Source organism: Pleurodeles waltl, chromosome 8 (assembly GCF_031143425.1).
Source record: "Pleurodeles waltl isolate 20211129_DDA chromosome 8, aPleWal1.hap1.20221129, whole genome shotgun sequence".
Classification (NCBI taxonomy): domain Eukaryota; kingdom Metazoa; phylum Chordata; class Amphibia; order Caudata; family Salamandridae; genus Pleurodeles; species Pleurodeles waltl.
The window spans coordinates 1,109,889,655-1,109,912,498 of record NC_090447.1 but is presented as its reverse complement, the minus strand read 5'-3'; positions in this window follow the sequence as shown (position 1 = coordinate 1,109,912,498).

Below are 22,844 nucleotides of genomic sequence, written 5' to 3'. Positions count from 1 at the left end.
AATTTAGATGTCCGGGAAGCTGGTAAATGGATCCTTGCTGGCATCAAGAAGTCAGTAGACAGTGGTACTGAATCATGGTCTGGATGTCAGTTCTGAAGTCATACTATAGGAGATGTGCTTTAACTTGGTGTAGAGGTGTCAACTAGTTCCTGACTTTCTATTTCTTCATAACAATAATGTTCTTGCAGTAGACACTGCTGCTAATGTAGAATCAGAGTGGTTTTCCACGTTTTGAAATTTTAGGGATGAATCATCCAAGGTTTACTGGCGAGACATTTTTGGATGGAACATTAAGATATTCAGCAGATCACTGGAGCTTGTCCTGATCTTCACTAGTTAATTTGGTGAGCTGTTATCGTTATTCAGGTTGAAAATTATAAATTTAATCATGATAAAATCAATAACCATATTTGAAGTTGTGGTGTTCAATAGGGCTAGGTGTTTCAGTGTCTCAAAAACTGCAGAGTTTTACTGGAAAATGAATAACAGCGATGTATAAAGTTGTGATGAGGATAGAGTCATCCACTGCCTGAATCATGGCTGTTATGTGCAGATCTGAAGTTTAAACCTGTAATCATTGTCCTGGAAGATAATGCGGGTCTTGCTTTGCTCATGTGGTTGGTTTGCAACTGCCTTCTCCACAATATGGAGGTGGCATTGTTAAAGTGTGGACCAGCCAAAAAGCAGTGTGGCAAGGTACAATGTCAAATGCAAAGATACAATAAAGACATAATTGGAGAGGTAGCTGATTGTGAAAACTAAAGTGGACTGTTACTACATAGTGATGTAGTGTTCTTTAAAGAGGTGCATCTTCTGCACGTTCATACAATGGAGCAGGATTGGGGCAAACCTCCTGCACAGAAGGATGTTGTTCCAGGTCCTGGGTGCATAGATGCAGAGGACCTCTTATATTATATTTTCATTTTTGCATTTCCTTTTCTCCACTCTCATGATATCCCAGTTGTGGATGCTCTGAGAGCCACCAAAGATTACTCATCAGTCAGATAGTATACGGTGCTTGTTGTGATGTCTCTGTTTTTTATGCAGCTGTTTTGAAAACGGTATGAGTTCGCAAGAGGGGGTGCAGTAGAGTTCCACCAACATGGAGGTGAAATGTTCATATTTCTACAATCCCTGAATGAAACATGCTTCAGCATGTAGGATTTCCACTAATGGGGCCAGTATGGTATCTAGGCTTTGTTTTTGTTGCAGTGTGTTCTTTGAGTGTGAGGTTGGTGCCCAAGGGGAAAACCGGTGTTTGAATATGTCCAGAACCACATCATTCAAACAGGTTTGGAACAGCTGTTATTTTGCTATTCTTTATGTATTTTCAATGCAATTCTAGTGTCTTTATATGGCATCCTAGGACAATGGATCAGCACTTTGTACAATGAAACAAGTAATACAGACAATTTTACAAAAACAGTTTAGCTAGCTATATCCTAATAGTGGAGACAAACATGAGCTCTTCTGATTCTAAAATGATAAGTATGATTAAACATTAGAAAGATGAGAGGATGGAAGAGAGAATTGAATTATGACTAGTAGGAGGTGTGGAGTGAAACAGAAATGGTGAAATAGATTGCGTCAAACAGCCCACTAGAATGTGATACTCAAGATGTAGTTTAAACAAATATGTTTTCAATTTGTTTCAAAATTTTAAAAGTGATTTGTAATATCTCACTTAAACTAATGGAGAATTACAAAGTACTGCATCAGTGCCTGAGAATGTTTGTGCAGTGTTGGCCCCTTTGCTTCCAGTATTGATAGTCGGTAATGGCAAATAACAGGAAAACATGGTGGTGGTGCTCTCTTCTCTCTCACGATTCATGGGTCCTACATACTTTCTGACCCCTTGATACCTTCTTTCTGGACTGTTCACTCTAGAGGCTCCAACCCGTAAGCTGTTCCTGGATTTCCTGTATTCTGTCTTGTGCCTCCTGGTTTGCTCTGTTTTCCATTTTCAGTCTTCCTTACATTTGTGGTGTAATTTTTCCTTGCACCTGGTTCATTTCTTGCATGTGGCTCGATCACTACAACAGTGCTCCTCCTGTGAACCTTCTGTTGTTTCTGCTGCTGAGCCCAGAGTGCAGGAGCACACATCTGACCTTGCTGTTGAGTCTCTCTTTGATCTCAGTTTGATCTTGCTTTTAGATTCCAGGCTTGCTATTTGATTTCTGCTATTTGATTCCAGGTTGCAGTTCTGATTGGTTATTTGTGTCTGTTGCTTGCCTATTGTTTATTCTGCATCTTGGTTCCAGTGTTTGTATTGTTCCTAGTTCAGACTACACACATCCTGTCCTGTCTTGCATATGCCAATTCACAGTTTTGTATTAGATGTTCTTGTTCCGATTGTATAGTCATCATGTCCTAGCTAGTGTGCAGATTCCAAGTACTCACAGTTCTGTGTACTTCAGTTCTGACCTTGACCCTTATTCCAGTCCAGCTTTGCATTCTTCTGTGTTATAGTATCCTAATTTTCATTGCTTCCAAGGATACAAGTTAGACTCCAAGATCTGTGTCTTTGGCACAGAGAACCACCCAGTGCTTCTTCCTCATAGGAGTTTCTGGGTGTCTACCTGAATTTTGTGAGGTTAATCTGCTCTGTGCATTCTTGCAAGATGGTCATCACCTCACAGAGACATCTCTTCAAAGGAACAGATAAACATTTATGATAGTTTGTCTTCCATCTCCCTCTTTTACCACTCTGGTATTTGCATTCATAATATTTTCAAAGGTTCACCTGCAGACTTCCCAGCTGCCTATTCACTGCCTGGGTTGACCCCCTTCCGTTTTCAGAGTCTGTACTTCTTTCCCCTAACCTTCCTGGGATCTCTTGTTTATTTAGCCCCTCATATGGAAAACCTTTCCCATTGCATGCATAAAACACTACCCTGTTACCTTGTCTTGTCTCTAACTTTATTAGTGTCCCTAACAGTTTGTCCGACATTTGCTTGATCTCTGACAGGGTAGTAGGTTCCTTTGGCTTTGGTGATGAATGTCCTGTCAATGGCAAAATACCTTCTTGGAGTCTTGATCTTTGCTACACTTTTTCTTGTTTAAGGATGGTGCATTGACCATCTTGATCCTGTGGGTTTTTCAGGGTGTAAAGCCATGAGCTTTGTTAAGTGGATCCTTCTAGGAATTTCAACATCTATAATGGCCTGGAGCGTGTGGGTGAGGGTATAATTTTACTAGCTGACATTTGTATAGGGGTCAGATGAAGTGGCTCTTATAATCTGATTTTACTGGTTTGTCAGGGGTGTGGTCCTTCATTGAGGAATGCTGCTGATTACAAACATTATTATGGCTAGCTGCAAAGTCCTGTTGTAAATGTAGTTAGAGGATTGTGGTGTGGTCTGTGCAGTACAGGGGTAAGAGTAGACTGCAGGTAATGGTGGATATGCAAGATAGACTGAGATTGTTATTTTTGACTTTGATGTTTTCATTATGGAGTTGTGCAGTCTGATGTTGTTTATGTTCTTATGGCTGAGTACTGTTTTATTCACTGTAGTGGTGGTTGCTTACCTAGCCAGGTTGACTTTGTCAAGGGAAATATCCAATAAGATTGCCAAAATTGCCCCTCTCTAACCAATTATACTGCTACGCCATCCCCATTAAAAATGTTCTGTTTGTAAAACATAATTTAGCACAAATATTCACAGTATGTGGTAAGTTTTCCAGACCACCATAATCTGGGCAAGAGTTGTCTTCAGAGTCAGAAACTGAACACTTTCCACACGCTTGGTGGTCAATCCTCCTCAATGATTGCATCAACTCTTAGGAAATGCACACCCTTGGCATGCGAATGTGGTCTCACTGACATGCCCAATACGGGATGGATGACTGGCGTTAGGAGATTAATTGCTGATTAAAATAAACCTCTACAATTCAATGGCATCCACAAAATACCATTGGTTACAGTCACACCCCTGGCTTTGTACATAACAGAGGAAATGCAAAGCATTTTGCAATGCTCATAATTTACATATTTGAAGAACACTAATGACTGTTGTCTAGTAGCACAGCCATGGACCTCACCTGTCAAGTCTGCCTCTATTTGGCTATTTAGTACTCATGCAGTGTGCAAACAGTTGCACAGCATGGACTATTGAATTCAATTGGTATTCAAAGGGGATATTTATGTCAGGGCATTGCTGTTTGTAGGAAAGTACCCTCTTTTTGCCATGGTTACCCCCACTTTCTGCCTGCTGTCAGCATACTTGACTGTGTTCACTAGCATCCTGCTAACCAGTACAAAAATGATTATGCTCTCTCTCCTCTAAATTTGGTTGTTGCATACTGGTAACCCAGTATTTCACCCACAATTGGCATACTGGTGCCACTTAATAAGTCCCTAGTATATGGTACTTCAGTACACATGGCATTGAGGTTCCAGGGGATCCCTAATGGCAGCCGCATATCTTTTGCCACCCATGGGCAGGGGAGCCCATTCAAAGGCTTCTGCAGGACTGCCATTGTAGCCTGCGTGAAAAGGTGCATCCCTTTCACTGCCATTTACATTGCATCAGTTCACTTATAAGTCACCCCCTTAGCAGGCCCTCCAGTCCTGAAGGCAGGGTGCTGAGTATCTGTGTGTGAGGCACCCCTGCACTAGCAGAGGTGCCCCCACGACCTCCAGGACCATTTTCCTGGACTTCATGTGTGCGGGAACGTCATTTTACGTGTGTAGTGGACATAGGTCACTACCTATGTCCAGCTACATAATGGTAACTCCGAACATAGGCATGTTTGGTATCAAGCATGTTGGAATCATACCCCAAGGATTTTGCAAGCATTGGTTGTATGATTTCATGCCCTCTGAGGGCTCCTTAGAGGACCCCCATCATTGCCATAACAGCCTTCTGAGGTTTTCCAGGCAGCCCCAGCTGCTGCCACCTCTTAGACAGGTGTCTCCCCCCCTGTTGCTTGAGCAGCTCAAGCCCAGGAAGGCAGAGCAAAGGATTTAATTTGGGAGCGGGGTGTTACACCCTCTCCCTTTGGAAAAAGGTGTTACAGGCTTGGGAGTGGTAGCCTCCCAAGCCACTGGAAATGTTTTGAAGGGCACATTTGGTGCCCTCCTTGCATAAATCAGTCTACACCGGTTCAGGGACCCCCAGTCCCTGCTTTGGGGTGAAACTGGACAAAGGAAAGGGGAGTGACCACTCCCCTGTCCATCACCACCCCCGGGATGGTGCTTAGAGCTCCTCCAGAGGGTTCCTGGGTTTTGCCATTTTGGATTCAAAGTTGGCATGGAACTCTGGGAGCATCTGAGTGGCCAGTACCAGCAGATGACATCAGAGCCCTTCCGTGATAGGTGCTTACCTGTTTAGCTGACCAATCCCCCTTTCAGGGCTATTTAGGGTCTCTCCTTTGGGTGGTTCTGCAGATTCAGATTGCAAGACTCCAGCAGTAATCCTATGCATCCTCTACTTCACCTTCTCACCGACGAAACTGCATCTGGACCCTCCAGGAACTCTAAAAACTGCAACAAAGAAGCAAAGTTGACTTCTGAAACATTGTATCTTCAGCTCCTGCCAGCAACTGCCACTGTTTCCCTTTCGTGCATCCTCAGAAGAAAGCCTGTCTTCAGCCTGCACCAGAAGAGTGAAGGAATCTCCCTTGGAGTGAAAGAGTCACTCCCCTGCTTCGGCAGGCACCTCACTGCATCGACAACTGGCTGCGTGGATCCCCTCTCCTGACGAGCTGTGTGGATCCTGCCTCACGGGTGGTGGGCTGAAGTGTTCCCTATGGTCCTGACATCCTACTGTCCAACTTTGGTAGAGGTAAGAGCTTGCCTCCCAAGGCAAGACGAACCCATGTGCACTGCATGTTTTGCAGTTGCCAAGGCTTGTTGGCATCCTTCCACAGCGTTCTCATGCACCATGCAGCTCCTACCCCCAGCACTCTATCCTGTGATACACGTCTTCCTGATTGGTTCTCCGGTGGTGAAGGAGCCTCTCTCGTAATGCTGCATGGGCCTCCTTTTGCACCTTCTTTGTCCCCATGCTGTGCGACTCCTGTGCATGCTGCCTGGAATTCTCTGGGCTCTCTGAGTTGCTGAGAGCTCCCTCTGACTGCCCCTCCTGTGTAGAGTCCACCAGGTCCCTCCTGGTCCCGGACAGTGCCATTTTCCGCTAGCGTGTGCCAAGGCTTGTTGGTGGATGCCAACGATGCAAACCAGACTGCAATCTTCCATCCGGCTTCAGACCTCATCTGCACCAACCAGGAACCTGAATTTGTCTTTTTTGGGTGCAGTACTGACTGTTGTTCTTCACTGGTGGTTCTTCTTTTGCACCTTCATCCAGATTAGCAGGGGCTGCTGTTCTCCCTGGGCTCTTCTGTGCTTCTTGGTCTTGGTCCTCTTCTTCCACAGGTCTTCAGGTCCAAGAATGTACTGTTGGTGTCCTGTAGTCTCCTCTGGTTCTTACATTATCTTCTTTTTCTTGTGTTTCTGTGTGTTCTAGGAATGTTACTGTGTTTTACTCCTGCCTTCCTGGGTTCTGATGTGGGTTCTAGCACTTACCTTTGGTGTTTTCCCAGCACCCCTCTACACACTACACTTACCTAGGTGGGAAACCAACATTCGCATTCCGCTTTCTCAGTATATGGTTTGTGTTCAACCAGGCCCATTTCTAACTATTGTGATTTTCACTAATTGCCCTGTTTTAATGGCTATTTCTGCATACTAGTGTAAATAATTTGTGTATTACTTACCTCCTAAGGGAAAATAATCTCTATGGTATTTTTGGAATTTGTGTCACCAAAATCAAGTCCCTTTATGTTTGTAACACGCAGTATTTTCTTTCATGTGTGTGAGTACTGTGTGACTACAGTGGTATTGCATCAGCTTTGCATGTCTCCTAGAAAAGACTTGGCTGCTCAGCTATAGCTACCTCTAGAGAGCCTGGCTTCTAGACACTGCCTACATTTCACTAAAAAGGAATAACTGGGCCTGGTATAAGGTGTAAGTACCATAGGTATCTACTACAAACCAGGACAGACTCCTAAACTGTTTCATAAATGAAACAAATTTTAAACCACAGCAGTAATGTTGGCAAACTGGAAGTTTAGGAGCTAGTCAAGATAGGACTCTGCTTGCTCTGTCTAGTTCTTCCCTTCTCCACTGTGATAGGATTTTCAGAGTATCCCTCAGAAAGTCCCCTGGAAAATATGTGAACTATGAAGAAATGCTCTAATGTCATGATGTAACAATACCATACGTTCAATGGGTTATCTGCGTCCAAGAATATGCGAAGGTGGAAGGCTCTGCATTTTCCCTGAAACTCCCACATAAGCACCTACATCAGTGTTACTACCTGTGGAGTCACCCCATTGGGACGTGGGAAGTCAATAGAAGTTTGATTGCACTGCACATAGTAGTGACCTCCATTAGAGCAGGAACCTCTGTCCATCTGCATGATTTTTGAGGACCTAAACCTGATGATGCCTGCACGTCTCCTGGGGTATTGGTCAGGACTATGTGGAGTTTGGAGGAAGCTTCCTTTTATTATTGCTTGCAACACTTGAGTCACATCCACTGAGAGTTTGTCATGTGTAAGGAAACCCTTTTGGATAAAACTACCCTGAAATTTCACCCTAGTAAACTTTTCAGAGGGAAATTAGGCTGGGATTAGTACCTGCTCTTTGTATTGACCTTGCTTTTTTTTAACACAATGTCATCTGGTCTCCAAGGGAGCCCCAGCTAACATCTGTGTTGTGTGATATATAACACACATCAGACCTTGACTGATGGTCCAAGGGACAAGCACAGGTATTTTAACCCCATTCTCTCAAACCACTCATTACAGGAGGTAGGGCCAAGAAGGATCAAACTATCAAGAATTTGTTACAACAACTCAAATCTTCCCAAACCACCATGAAACAATCAAAATGCACACATAGAGGAAGATAAACATAGATCCACTTTTACGGTCAAAGGAATCACCAAGGATATCCTCTTAGCAGCCTTACAAGACCTCAGTAGAACATCCTGTTTCTTAAATCAGACTCATTAAGTGACATTCATGATATGTGAAGAGATCTCTTTAAGCTGAGATTTTGATTAGAGGAAAAATGAAAAGTCCTACTTGAACAGGTGGATCACTGCTGCAGGCTCCAATAAAGGATGCTGACCCTTGAACACTAACACATCCGAATCCAAGAGAGGAGAAAGGATCTCAAACAGAGTTCACATTTTAACAACATCGCATTTGGTGTGCCCCACAAGACATCCTAGCGACTGATCTCACAGAATTTGACTATGATCTCTTAAAGAGTGGATTTACCACACATCTAGATTGAGAACAAAGAGGCCATAATGTCCTGAGCCCTTAAGGGTGATCAGGTTTCTTTCAATGAAATGGGACCTCTTGCAAATATATCAAGACCTCTCACCTATAACCATATTCAAATATCAATCTTTTAATAATTTTGCAGACTTCTTAAGGCAAAATACAGATGGGGCCACTCTTTTGATTGCTATTTCAATGGTAGTGTAAACCTAGCTCTCTAACTTCATTGGAGGGTCTTTGCACTTCTGAGGATGTGATTCCTTCTCCGGCCTCCTCCGGCAGGTGGCTTTTGAGAGAGCCATTGACAACCCTGATGCACAAAGGCCACTCTCAGAAACCAGACTGCAAGCAAATACCACCAAGTAAAGAGAGCATCATTATGTACCTCTGTCACTTACAGGAGAAGCCCTGGAAGCCCACCTATCTGTTATGTACCAATAACAGACATAACAAGTCCCTAGTAATCATAGCCAGATTACTACAATTTAAGTAATCTGTGAACTTCGTCCTGTGTATTAGGATTTCGTGGATCCCTAAGAGAGGACTCTTCAGACAAGCTACCAGGGCCAATAGACTCCACTCCACAGTATACTTCTGTAAATGTTTTGCAGTGTTGCCCAGGAAGACTTGGTTGGGATGGGTTTACACTAGTTCACCTACTCATTGACAATATTCTTCAGGTTGAACTTCTCTGTTGTATTTAATTATTCTATTGGGTGTTGACAGAAAAACTTGACACCACTGTCGATGGGTGCAAATGGAACTGGTAGGACTTCAACGGTGCAGCTGCAGGATCTCCTGGTTTGCACCATCTCACCTATCACATAGAATGGCTAAACTACAAACTTTGAAGGTACTCATATATAAAGTTTGGGGCCTTAATAACCTTATGAAATGTTTTTGTATTATAGTGGAACTGAAGAGATCAAGTTGGACATATGTTTTCTACAAAAGACACATTTACTTAAAAGCGATCAACACAGACTTTGAACTAAGGGCCTCATTTACAAGGCCAGTGGCACAGAGGGCTCAGCAAGTGCCTTGCTACACCACCCTGCACCACCAGGAAAGGACAGAAAAGCGATGTATCTACAAGATACGGTGCATTTCTTTCCTCTCCCCCTCCGCTGGTACACAAATTGCTGCCATGCATCAACTCAGGCACCCTTGCATTATGATGCAAGGGTGCCTGCGTTGTGGGGATGATTGTTTTTTGTGCAAGAAGGGACAGCTTTCTGCACAAAAAGAATCACAAGAGGTGAATTCTGCAGCACACATAAAAAGAAGAAAAAATAGGGAAAAAATAAAGTCATTTCTCCCTGATGAATTACTCTTATGCCACCCTTGAGGTTGTGTAGGGCGATGCATTCCCAGACTTGTAAATCTGGGAATGCATCAGATTCCTTTGGGTTCCATGGGCCATGGGTGTTGTGTGGGAACACCACAATCAACACCCATGTAACGCCCTTTTCATGTAGAGTTATGTGTGAAGGCGGCCCATATTTACAAGGCCATTAAAAACCATGCAAAGTGGCTTGGCCTTGTGTATATGGACTGGCACACTGCCACCGGAGAGTAAAAAAAAAATATGCTCAGGTGGCACCTTCTTCCCTCTTCAATATCGTCAGTCATCCCTATAAAAAAAGCTGGTGTTGCCAGATTGATCAGGGATAAATCAAAATTCATAGAGAAGGATGTTAATACAGACAAACAGTGTATATGGCTTCTGGTAATGGGTGAATGGAAAGGCACCTCAATTGTGATAGTGACTATTTACTCCCCTAAAGTACACGAGGAGACAAGATTAATTCCCATGATACAGGAGTTATCTGCCTTCTTGGAGCACCCTGTTTTTATGAGAGGGTATTTAACACATCACACTGGATAAATCACATCAAAGATTGGGAGTGACCACCCATTTCTGTGGTGGGGAAAGCCATTCTATATGATCTTGGGTTGATCGACTCTTGGTGATATCAGCATCCAATACTGACTACACATGTGTTAGCTGCACATACCACTTATTCCAGGATAACTTACATCCAACTTCATCAGCGGCTAATACCAGGATAAATTACTTCATCTGCAGCTGATTTCCGATATCACCCATGATGGTGTGACTACATCAGACCATATCCTGGTACACCTTAAATTAGAATGGGTTGAGAAATGCATCCTTGGGAGGTGATTCACCTGGAGATTGAACAATTCCTTGCAGAAGGACCCAGTGGTCCTGCACAAATCAAATGAAACAATAGAGACATACAGAAACTTAATCACATAGGAGATTTATTTCTGTGGGTAGTTTGGTATGCTTTAGAGTCAGTACTAAGCAGAATACTTATCAAGGAGATTGGCCGCCTTAGGCACATGAAACAGACTCATGGAGGTCCTTATTCGCTTAGAGCAAAAACAAAACCAGAACCCCTCTAAGAAACTCTGCAGACAGTTGAAGGCATTTTGCAGCTAAATTTGATTCCTGGAGTTTGGAAAAACAAAGTGCATCCTAGTTTGGATGGGAGTGCAGTTATATGGGGTGGCAATATAGCTGGCTCCTTGCTAGCTCACAAACTACACACTAAATGCAACTGGAGTTCTTTAAGGAGGTATAGGATGTGGCTTTAATAACCCCACTTCTGCAGAAATAAAGTCTCAATCCATCCGTGAATACTACTGCAATAAACAGCAGATGATGGACAGAATGCAGAACAAATCAAATATTCCACCCAAGTCACAGATCTGGGCTTAATCCATTAGTATCTTTGCTCGCCATGCCATTTCAGAATGAACCCAGGCATATGCAAATCAGTCTTGAACCTTGCCTCTCATGGAAACAGTATAGCCTGAACTGCCAGGCCAGGTCCACCCGGGACCAGAAACACGCATCCAGGGACAGGTTTCAGGGTATCACCTGTCATCAGCCATGCTAGCTTGAATCTAGGAGCATAGCAAGCATGGCCTCCCACATCTGGACATAACCTTCCCATGAAAGATGATGGAATGCAGAACAAATCAAACATTCACCCCAACTCACAGATCGGTTAATCCGTCTGACTTTTTGATCACCATGTCAAACCAGTGTGCTCCCAGGCATATGCAAATAAGTCTTGACCCTGCTTCCCATGTCCAGTCCTAACTGCCAGGCCAGGTCCTCCCTGAACAAGAAACAAGCATCCTGGGACCGGTTTCGGGGTATAACCCCTCATAACCCAGGCTAGCTTGACTCTGGTGGCATAGCGAGCATGGGGCCCACATCTGGACATAACTTTCCCCCTTATACAAAAACAACAGATGATGGACTGAATAAGGAACAAATCAAACATTTACCCACAGTCACAGATCTGTATTTGCCCACCGTACCATACAAGTTTGCACACAGCATATGCATATAAGTCTGGGCCCTGCTCCACATGCGAACAGTCCAGTCCTAACTGCCAGGCCAGGTCCTCCCTGAACAAGAAACAAGCATCCTGGGACCAGTTTTGAGGTATCACTCATCATAAACCAGGCTAGCTTGAATCTGGTGCCACAGTGGGAACCCACATCTTGGCATACCATTCCACATAGGGCAACAAATGCAAAAACAACAAATGAAGAACAGAATGCGGAACTAATGAAACATTCACCTCCAATCACCAATCTGGGTTTAATTATCAAGTCAGCCCAAACTGCAAGGCCTTCCCTGGGCCAAAAACAAGCATCCTGGTACCGGTTTTGGGGTATTCACCTCTCATCAGCCATGTTAGCATGAATCTGATGGCAGATTGAGCACGGGACCCACATCTGGGCATACCCTTCCCACTTAGGGCGACAAATGCAGAAACAGCAGATGATGGACAGAATGCGGAACAAATCAAACATTCACCCCCAGTCACAGGTCACAGTCACAGGTCTGAGTTGAATAGATCAGTTTTTTTGCTCACCATGCCATTCCAGCTTGGACCCAGGCTTATGCAAATCGGTCTTGACCCTGCTCCCCATGGGAACAGTCCAGCCTGAACTGCCGGGCCAGGTCCTCCCTGGACCAGAAACAGGCATTTTGGAACCGGGTTTGAGGTATCACCCCCCCATCAATAATGCTAGCTTGAATCTGGTGGCATAGCGAGCATGGGGCCTAAATATGTGCATATCCTTCCCACTTAGGGAGATCATAGCAAAAAAACAGATGATGGATGGAATGCAAAAAAAAAATCAAAGATTCGCTCACAGTCACAGATTAGGGCTTAATCCATCTGTTGTTTTGCTCACCATGTCATTCCAGTTTGCACCCAGCCATATACAATTCTGCCTTGACCCTGCTCCACATGGAAACAGTCCAGCCCAAACTACCATGCCCTCCCTGGGACAGAAACAAGCATCCTGGGACTGGTTTCGGGGTATCACCTCTCATCAGCCAGGCTAGCTTGAATTTGGTGGCAAGACAAGCACAGGACTCATGTCAAGGCATATGTTTCCCACTTAGGGCAACAAATGCACAAACAACAGGTGATGGTCGGAATGCAGAGCAAATCAATCTGGGGTGGCATGGTAATTTGAAAAAATGATGTATAACATCCGGATTTGTAACTGGGAATTCATGTTTATTTTGCTCTGTATTCAGTCCACTATCTGTTCCTTTTCCACAATTACTACAGCATTTCCTACTTGTCGTACAACCCTAATGCTGAGGTCCAGACGGCCTATCGACAATTGGTCACTGTTAGACCTGACAGTCTTAGAGTGGTCATCCCCCAACTTTTTGTCTGCCTCCCTCCATTTTTCTGACCCTGTCGTTGCTGGTTTTAGGACTCTTCACACTTTATCACTGCTGACTAGTGCAAAAGTGCATGTGCTTTCCCCCCTGAACATGGTAACATTGGCTCCTACTCTATTGGCATATTTAATTTATCAGTAAGTCCCGATTAAAGTACACTAGATGTGCCCAGGGCCTGTAAATGAAATGCTACTAGTGGGCATGCTGCACTGATTGTGCCACCCACATACGTAGCCTCTTAACCATGTCTCAGGCCTGTCATTTCAAGGGCTGTGTGTCAAGTTTCATTGGCACTTCAAAGTGGCATTTAAAACTTATTGCCACACCTTAAACTTCCCTTTTTCTACATATGTCACCTCTAAGGTAGGCCCTAGTTAACCCATGATGTAGGGTGGTATGTAAGTAAAAGGCAGGGCATGTACTTATGTTTTTTACATGTCCTGGTAGTGGAAAACTCACAAATTCATTTTCCACTGTTGTGAGGCCTCCTCCACTCATATGTAGCATTAGAACTGCCTTTGTATACTTTTAAGTGGTACATTCTGATCTGAAGGAGGTAGCCCTGTCATGTTTAGTATGACCAAAACTGTAATAGAAAATCCTGCTTACTGGTAATGTTGGATTTAATATTACTATTTGAGAAATGACACTTTTAGAAAATTGCCATTTCTCTGCACTTACTGCCATCCTTGATTTATAGCCTGTCTCCAATCCTCAATCTGTGCTGTGCTGGTTAATAGCTACCCCTGTGCATTCCACTCAGACAGCCATAAACACAGGAAACTCAGTCACATCTGCATTCATGTGCATACTGAATGGGTCTCCCTGGACAGGAAGTTTGGAGGGGCTCTCCCTTACATTTCAAAGGTCAGTGGTCTGCCCTCAAACAAAGGACTGATGAGCCCCCACAGAGAGCTTGGCAAACAGGACTGGGCTGAAAGGGCAACTTGTGCACTTCAAATCCACTCTTTGAAATTTCCCCCACTTCAAGGGCATTTTTGGATATATATACTGAGTCTCTGACCCCACCAAATCAGACCCTTTGGAACCTAAAACAGGACTCTGTCAAATGGATTGCCTGGCTGCCCAAAGGTCTCATCTGGACCGCTTTGCTGAAAAGGACTGCTGGACTGCTTGTTGCTCTGCTGCCCGTTGACCCCCAACTCTTCTAGAAGGACTCTGTCTTCCACACAAGTGCTCTCCAAGGGCTTAGGTGGAGCTTGCCTCCTGTTCTGAAGTCTCAGGGCCACAAAGACTTTATCAAAAAGAATAAGATCCTTGTGCATCAAAAAATCGCCCAACGCCTGCAGAAGTTGACACAGCACCTGCCTCCCAGCTGAAAAATTGCTACATCACCTTCTCGATTGACGCAGCACCTGCTCCTTCTCACCAGCACTTCAACGATTTTCAACGCATCATCTGTGGGCGACAAAATATCCTTGCATTGCAGTGAAGAATGATGCATCCTCTTTGCCACACTTGATTATTGTTCAATGCATCTTCTTTAACCCAAGGCTGTGCTTCTTTAAATCAATGCAGCACTATGTAGCTTAGAAAGAAACAACACATGGTCTGTGCAGCACAGGAAAATGCAATGCAACACCTTATTATTTTAAACATCTACTCTTTTGCAATCCCATGCAACATTATTTTTGATGCATCCCGGGTACTATGTGTTACAAAGATACAACCACTGATTCTTAAGTATTGAGACTCATTGAAACCTTTAAAAAGTGATACCTTGACTTGTGTATTTTGTTGTTTTGGTATTGTTTTATTCAGATACATATTATCTATTTTTTTAAACTGATGTGGAGTTTTTTGGTGGTGTTTTCAGAGTGCTACTGTATGAGTTATTTCACAAATACTTTACACATTGCCTTATAAGTTAAGCCTGCCAACTCTGTGTCAAGATACCAGAGGATGAGTACAGGATAATTTGGAGACTGTTATGAATTACCCTGACTAGGATTGAGGATTCCTACTTGGACATGGGTGTATACCTCGGCCATCTAGAGACCCAATTTCTAACAGTCACTATTTCCGCTCTTTCATCCTCTGATAAGGCAGACCTTGATGAATCAATATCAGGGACAGAAATTCTTATAGATATCAAGCACTTAAAGCTAAGCAAGGCTCCAAGCATGGACAGATTCACTGCTGTTTTCTATAGACTCTTCATCTCACTGTTAGCACATCTATTAGCTTAGGTTTACAACAATACGAGCCAGTTGTAGGGATTATTTTTGGTGGTGGCTGAGGCAATCATCTCCCTAATTTTGAAGATGTGCAAGGATCCTCTAAACTGCCAGTCTTATAGACCTTTTTTCTATTGAATATTGACACCAACATAATGGCAAAGATCCTTGCAAACAGTAAGAATGCTTTCTTCCAGGTTTGATACATGCCATCAAACTGTCTTTGTTCATCCAAGTCCACCAGTGACAACACTCAGGTTGCTGTACATAACTGACTTAGCACAAAAACATCACAAAGAAGCTGTCTTGATGTCCCTAGACACTGAGAAGGCCTTTGACAGGGTCTATTGGGCTCTGATGAAGGAGACATTTTTCAAGGAGAGCTTTGGAACTCACTTTCAGGGGTGAATTGAAGGAATTTGTGATATACCATGGGCCGAAGTTTGCATACATGGAGCTAAGTCACTAAGGATTTAGATTCAAAGAGGCATGAGGCAGGGGTACACTCTATCACCAATGCTTTTCACTCTCTATTATGAACCCTTACTTTAGAAGATACAAAATCAGGCAGAAATTCAGGGCATACACTTCCATCAAGATACTTTTAAGGTATCTGCCTTTGCTGATTATATTCTCCTCATCTTACCTGATCCAAATAGAGACAGAGACTGATGCCTCTTGGAAGAGTACTGACCATTGGCCGGCTTTCAGATAAACCTGGGAAAATCAATGGGTCTATTAGTTTCTGGAGGCAAAAGGCTTTTCCTTTTATGCAAATGAAACCCCTTTCAATAGCTACTGATGGGCCTTTTTAGGTTACTCAAAAACTCACCCCTCATGGTGCTTACACATTCTTTCAAGGCTGGGGAAAAAAACTTCCTTCCAAATGTCAATACTCCCAAGATCCTGTATTTCTATCAAGCCCTCCCATTCCAAAAGACATAGCTTCTAAATTTAGGTAGCCTACATGGCAATTATATATGGGAAGGGAAAAACCCAAGACTTCACTCATAGATTTGTAAACTACACCCAAAACAGAGAGGCTTGGGGATTCCTAATACACACCATTACTATCCTGCACCTCATGTACGTGATGTGAGAGAATGGCTAAAAATTTAAACTGACCGATAAAATCTGGTGTTTCATTGCTTAGAACATGATGATCAGCCACCTGGCTGAGATATGTTGGCTTCCCAAGAAACAGACATGCCATACATTGTATATCTCTCTGGTAAGAAGGCTGACTCTCATACAGGGCAATAGAACTTTTGCTCTGTGTGTGTAGTGATCTGACTTCCAGGCATGAGTCACACAGATTTGCTACATCCAAGGGATTTCTATCATATTGGAGAAATGTTTGAAGTTATAAAGCCAAACCTCCATATTCCCCTAAGGGAAATAATCTATTATTTACAAATTAAACATTGGGGCATTCACCCAAGTATGAAATATACAGCACTCCAATCCCTTATTTTTTTGGGAAATTCTAATGAAATCCAAACACGTCTCCTAATTACTCTATCCTCAACACTTGAACTCTACAACAAAATTCTATAAACCAAAAGTGGTGGTAAAAAGAATGGGAGTCTCATTAGATTATAAGTAATTGAATAAGATTCACATTTGCACTATTGTTTTGCACATCATGTACAATGGCAAGAAACACTCAATTAAATGCGTTATAGATGGCACTACACCCCAGAGAAACTTCACATTATTGAGAAAAAGCATTCAGGGGAATATTGGAGACATTGTGGAGGAATGGGTACCAATGTTCATATATTATGGTCCTGCCCTCGACTTGAAACCTTTTGAGATTCGATTCTAGTGACGATTAGTCAAATCGAGGGCAGAGGCATAGAAAACAATTATTATTACCAGGCCCCCCCCATGGAGAATACCTACCTCTTGTTCTCCTCTAAGAGGAAAATAACTTCATATCTCCTACTGGCAGCTAACAGATTTGGGGCCTCATTACAACATTGGAGGTTTTGACCCCCTACTGCCATGACGACAGCGGCTAACATACCGCCTCCGTGGCCACCAGCCCTCAACACGTATTATGACCGCTGACAGTATTCCGACAGAAATCTGGCGGAACACCGCTGACAGTCATGGCGGCGGACGTCGGTAAGACAGCGCTGCTGACAGCAGCACCACCACACCAGCAAAACACCGCCGACCATACCCTGATCAATGATACGGCCTGGCGGTGTCTTGCTGGCGGATGCTGCTGCTGACAGCAGCGCTGCGGGTCGTCTCCAGCCGGACGACCCCCTGCAAGCAGGTAAGTTGGATTCTCCAACTGGAGAGAGGGGTGGGGAGTGTTGTGTGTATGTGGGCGTGTGTGTGTGTGTGTTAATTCCCTAGCACTGATAGTGCCTACCGCCATGGTTTTCGTGACGGTAAATTTGGCACGAAAACCAGGGCGGTAGGCAGGGTCATAATCCCGAGGGTGGGAATGTAACAGCCGCTGGGCTGGAGACCAAATCCCATTTATTTTACCGCCGGCCTGTTGGCAGTATTACCGCCGCTTTAAGACCGACAGCCAGGGTTGTAATAATGGCTTTGGTTTTTCGGGTAAGGAGTTCACTCCTTATATGGACATGTGGCTACAATGAGTGTGGTGACTCCTAGCATATTAGAAAGTAGTATAGGATCTAAAGAAAACATCTGACAAATTCAATAAAATGTGGGACCCTGTACTGACTTGCTGGAACAAAAATACTAGAGAGCTTACTTGTCCTCATAGGTTACATGCTTAAGTCCTCTTGTCCCAGGACAGAGTCTTCCCTGATGAAGACTCTTGAGTGACTCAAAGATTGTGGCTTTTGAACCAAGTCTGCACCCATAGGGCAGACATAGTGGTGTCATGGGGTGCAGGAGGTATTTTTTTGTGGGAATGAGGGAGGACCTATGTAATTCAGTTTTTACATTTGTAGTTTATTTTTAGGTGGGTATGTCCACTTTCTGTTGTTCACATTCTAAAATCATAATAAAAATGATAGAAACAAAAAATCAATACAGAATATAAAGACACAGAACACATTACATTTTTGAAAGTATAAAAGTTAAATAAAATACATGTATTTGTCCATTTAAAAAAAGGATTTGGAGAACAAGAAAAAGTGAGATCAAGGATAGCAGAGAGAGGAGAAATGAGGAGAATTAGGTTAGAAGCTATACAATAAAGAACTGTCAGGAAGATGTTAGAAGTGCAACAAGGAGTGAAAAGTGTAATTCAAAAAAGTTCAACATGAGGAAAAAGCAAGGAGGTATAGAAGGAAGAACTATAAGTCATGAAGAATGTCAGAATTGGGGTTATTATTTGGGGGTGTGATCCCTTCCAACTTAATGAACAGAATCTTTATAAAACAGTTCTGGGAGGTCCTCTGCTCAAACGTAGAGAGTTAAGGCACAAGAAGCAGTACATTTGCAAAGAGGTGCTTCTTAAATTCACTTTTAAAGTAATGTATACAAGAACAAAAAAGAATTCCAAACCAGTTTAGAAAGATGGGAAATAATGCAATGAGCAAAAAGACACTAAGATCACATAAAAGCGCCAAACAAAAGTAACTATTTATGATTGACCAGAGCCTAAATATAATTTCAGGCTGACTGAGATGGGCTTGAGGTTAAAAACACATCCACTGAGGTAAGGTACGAGGTTGTGGCCATCAAGGACGATTCAAAATTGGCTACTTTGTTGTCAGTTACCTGCTGAAGCCATTGGCTTTGGCACTCAAAGCTATACCTGGACAAACCAGGACTTTGTAACCTCCAAGGTCACTTTCCAAGTAGGATAGATTTGATACCTGACCCTGCGAAAAAGTTTTATCTTCAGACTTAGTCACATTTTTGTGAGTCAAAATCCTTCAGCAAGGCAAGGCTGGAAGATGTAGCCAGGCAGGCATGTTTCCACAACATAGGATATTTTCACTGTGAGGTAGGTCCCTCTGACCCACCTTGTATTGCAACAAAAGGCTCCAAGCAGGATGAACATGTTTTTCTTGTCTACCTTTCCCAGGAATATATGTTTTCATTAGCTGAGTCCAGGAGACAAAAACAAGTGGTCTTTTATGCTGATGTCAACATTTCTCTGCGACCATTAGATGGTTACAGTACAGTGATCTGCAAGAGGCTTGCTATATTACTACTACTGGAACAGGTATAATAACATTGAGAACATATTATTGCAGCTATGTTCTATAGAGTATTTAAGAATATCACTTGAAAGTAGTGTAAGGTTTCCCTTTACTGAATGTTATCTGGGGTGATATGCTAAATGAAAATCGTTTCTGGCTTAAGAAATAAAGGAACAATGCAACTTTGATGCCTGCATTCAGGAGATTCAATTGGCAATCTCTGTGGATTCTCTGCTGAAAGCATATTCAAACATGGTGTCCCATCTCTGGCCTCTTGATTCCCAGAGTAGTTCCTCCTTCTTAAAAAAAGCCACCATGGAAGAATTTCTCTTGAAATAAACTATGTACGTAAGAAACGTTATAGGTATGAATACAGGGAGAAGGAAGTTGTCACCTGAGTCGGTGAAGGAGCATGCACTATGTTCATTGTTTATTTGACTCTTTGATGTTATGGTTGCTGGTATTTTGTTGTTACCATATACAGTACAAAGACATAAGCTAACATTATTGATAGCAGCTAAAAGGATGTCCAGATTAAATTTGAAAATATTTCAGAAAATGTCATACTTAACAATGTCATATTCTAAAATTGAGGGAATGCAGAAGTGCCTGGGTGACTGGTCTGGTTGTGAGACTTTCACCCAATTATGACAATCTGGCTAAATCAAACACCCCTTCTTGAAGTAGAAAGGGCTTTGTCTTGGATGAGGACACTCAGAAAAAACACATGTATGGAGAGTACCTGTGTCTAGAGCATGCAGAACTACTATACTAGTCTAGTGACTACTCCTTTGAATTAACATTAAGGGTGTTAACACATCGAGAGGCTGATGAATCCATATAACAAGAGGATTTGATTAAAAATGAATACGTTTTTCATCAATTTAAATTCTTCTTGATTAAGAATTATCTTGTCGCACATGCATAAGTTATACTGTAAAGCTGAACTGGAATACTATTATTAATAGTGGTAGTAATAATAATTATAATAATAATAGTCCGGAGCATCATCTCAGTAGTGATGCAAATGTTGCTTGAATGAGATTTTAACCTAAAAAACAAAAGACAAGAGGTGTCTGGCACAGCAGGAAACAGTTTTCATACATTACGAACAGGAGAAAAATTACAGAATTGGGTCTGTGGACTGTCTCTCAAAGTACATTGGTTCAGAACACATTTTATGCCTTTCCCTGCCCTGGAGCCAGGAACATATATTCTAGAGAGTGAATACAGGTGGGCCCGACCTGGTGTGTACACAAATGAGGGTCAGCAAGTTCTTGTCCAGATATCCTGTCTGAGTGCACATGGTCACCCAGTGTGCTGTGTGTGTTGTGTCCTGATTGGCTTGGTGTACCTAACTACATGCGGATTCTAACTTTGTAGTGTTTTTGAATGTTAGTGTCCCTCTGGCCATATGTGCTTTATTGTGGCCTATCTTGTGGGACTGTTGAAGTAATATAGCTGCTTATCTGTGCAATCTTAATTTAAGTTCTCCTGTGTGTGTGTTTGGCTGCAGGCTGAATGTTATCCCACCTGTGACTTGTTAGTTGTTTACATCATGCTGCCTGACTGAATACCTTCATGCTGGCGAGGATGGAGAGTTCATGATGGGCGAATCTAACAGCAGGGATGTGATTTTGTTGAATATGAAAATGCATGGTTCTTCTACAGAGAAACCTTATTATTGCGCATCAACACTAATCCATCTCAAATCTTACTAATGCAAGATTTTTTCTACATGAAGCAAAAATATGTACACTTTGAACTTGCTTATTAAAAAGAAACTATTTTCCAGAGAACAAAACAATCGTTCTTTTAAATGAAATAGAGGAAAGATTTGAAATTAATTATAGTCCAGTTTTCAAAAGCACTAGATTTTAGTGACACACGTGTAATTTGCTTCAGTTGTTTGACACCGCTACTATGACCCTTATATAAAAGGAGCGGAGCTGAGAGTCAGACGGCAAAGGACATTTCCATTGGAAATAATAGAACAATTAAAAAGGTCTGTCAGACTGCTGAGACAATCCTTGCTAAAAATGGTTCCAGCCTGTCTGAGGCAAGATTTTTATGATTAATACTCAAGAGCGTTTTCAAAACATCCCTTCTAGCGAACATATAAAAGCGGTTCAATTCATTGCATCATGGTTTAAGATTGCATTACAGTACGGCCATTAGTCTTTCTGTCTGGAAAATATTTTAAATGCAAAACCTGCCCTAGTAAAATGCTCATTAAACGCACTGTATATCATAAATTCTCCTAGGTAATGGAGATGTTATTCATTTCCAGAAGAGAGGAAATTGAGACCTCACTATAATATCTTGACTTGCTTTTCTGAATTGCTTACACTTTGCAAGTTGTTATCAAAGTATAATTGGTGTTTTAAAATTATAGGATGACTCCAAATGAATTAGTGTTTTAGGCTTTCAAGGTAAAAGTATTCATATGCATTTTAATTAGGCGTTTACAATCGTGGGCCAACCTGAAAAGGGTTTAATTTAGTCTCAATCCCAATTTAATACATATTGAAGGCTTTCAGCATTCTACCCACCGTGAATATATTTTCTGAGGTAGTCCCTTTACACATAAAGTGCAATATAAGTGTCTTATTTCACAAACAGACATTCTGAATGAATGAGGCTATGGCTCGATGATTGGAGAGATTAAATAATTTTAGGTTATGGGTATGTCAAGACTGATGAAATTAAATGGAATTAAATTAGGTAAAGTGTATGATTCTTAACAAAGGATAAGGTGAGGGTGATGAAGTAAAGTAAAAGTATGACAAAGTAAAGAAGGTGGTCAAAAGATACAAGGAACTAAAGATAGTTGAATTAAACGTATAGCGCCAGTATGAGATCAAAGGTAACTTAAGATAGTTGAATTAAACAGGAGATCAAAGGTGACAGCCTGTCCATCACATGGTGGACACCTTTTATGGATTTGGAGGTCTTCCCTTTTTTAGGATATGCTCCTGATGATTAGTTTCACTGTTCGGCAGGAAAAACAAATTCCTCGTATATCAAGGGCGTATTTCTTTATATTTCTTTTTAGAATTAAATCCCTGCTGTGGGGTTTGCTTTCGAAAAATAAAAAAATGCATAGTGAGCCAAAAATATGGTCTCCTTCCTCCTTCATTTTTCATCATTGTTCAAAGTGCAACCATTTAACAAGGTGGGCAATAAGCAGCTAAAGACCAAACGATGAAGGCTTTATCTGTCTTTGCAAGCTGGCAGGATGCCCATCACTGTCTCAATAACCACAGCAGATATCAATATAACACCAATGAAGTGAGGAGAAACAGTATGAAGTTTCAAGAGGTCTTCATAACATCACACCCAGCACACATGTAAGACAGTAGTATTGGATATAACAGGTGCTTAAAAGCATGGAAAACCATAAAGGGAAGGGTCTGAAGCTCAGATAAGACTTCAGGATTGCCATGCTGGAATT